Source organism: Frankliniella occidentalis, unplaced genomic scaffold, assembly GCF_000697945.3.
Source record: "Frankliniella occidentalis isolate FOCC.00 unplaced genomic scaffold, Focc_3.1 Scaffold247, whole genome shotgun sequence".
Lineage (NCBI taxonomy): Eukaryota > Metazoa > Arthropoda > Insecta > Thysanoptera > Thripidae > Frankliniella > Frankliniella occidentalis.
In genome coordinates this window covers 287,735-289,283 of record NW_026267373.1, presented here as the reverse complement: position 1 = coordinate 289,283, position 1,549 = coordinate 287,735, and positions in this window count along the sequence as shown.

Sequence of the window (1,549 nt, the reverse complement as noted above, 5' to 3'; positions counted from 1 at the left end):
CCTCCCCCCGAGGTTCCTCTGCCCTTTGCCCGCCGTCGTTCACCAAGCAGCAATTAAAAATTTGTAAAGTTAAGGTCCCCTCCCCCACCCCTACACCGAACGTTTCCCGAGGAGACCCCGTAAGAACGTTTAATAGGCGCCAAACGTTCCTGTACCCAGTGTGCTGTGCTGTGCTGACTGATGTGACAGTTGGGGACGCCCAGGGCGGGCCGCCGGCTCCACACAGCTGCTTGGCGGACTGGCCTACCCACCACTTTGCGGGCGCTACCAGTGGACGAGTCACAGAAACATGTTGTTTCACATCGGTGCCTTGCACACAAACGTGCTGCCTACACATCGTTGCACCTTTAGTCAGGACCTTTTCTGCCCTACTTTCGCCCAAGAGCTACTTTACTATGAAACAATTCAAGGAGAAAAAATCAAGCAAAGTCAAGAAAAAGCAGAAAAGAAATGTGCATCCTGGAATTTGTAGTGAAGTACCCCTCGCTCTCGCCCGCTGTTGCCACAATATAGTTGCGAGCACACGATCCTCGCCGTACTCATGACCCCCCAAACTACTACGGCGCTACCCAAACCACCGCGGCGGCAGCGCGAGTTCATGGGTGTTCATGAGCGACCCCTGCGCTGCTCGCCCGGCGCGGCCGCGGGCGGCGATCCGGGACCCGCGGGACCATCGGGACGGCGGGCGGCGGGCGGACTCATAAATGAAACATTTCCAACAGGAGTGAAGAGGCCATAGGGCTGCGGGGGGCGGATGGGGGTTGTTGAGAGGGGTAGATACTCGATATGAGCCGTGCGCCATGAGCCGGCCGGACCAGGAAACGGGATGCCCATGGACGCGACAAGGAGTGAAAGAGGAGAGAGGGGGGAGGGGATTGGGGAGGAGAGGGGGCTTGGAATGCGCGAGTGGGCACAACAGAGGAGCCCAACACACGCCGCACACACACACACACACACACACAGTCACAGCACCCACACACGCGCGCACACGCTCACAATGGCGGCGGCGTGCACAATACCCTCTGCTACATATGGATGGGAGTAATTGAAAGTGAAAAGAATCGTAATCATAGCGTGGATGTACAGCAAAACTCATTTCGGCGCGCGGCCAGCGAGTGGCATACAAAACAGCAGCGCAGAGAAAGAGAGAGGGGGCAGAGGGGGGGGGGGGGTCCCCGACCCCTCAGGGGAATGGGGGAGGAGGAGTGTACCACATCATGCCGCACAGTTGCGCTGCAGGCTGCGGGCCGCCGGGCCCGAACCCGACCAGTGTAAGACAAAATAAATAAATGTACGCAGAGTTGTCTACATAGACCCCGCTCTAGTCATACAACAGCATGCAGAGTAAGAAACACTTTCCTAGAGGTGTAACGTTTAAGAGCTGTATGGAGTTCTCGACGAGCGCGAGTGTGTGTGTGGCCGCCCACGAGAGTGAGATCGAGGGAGAGCGAGGGAGAGAGAGAGAGAGAGAGCGTGAATCCGAACATGACTGCTGCTGTGCCCGGGCGGGCCAGGGGAAGGTTTCGGTAAAGTCCTGACAGACGGCCAG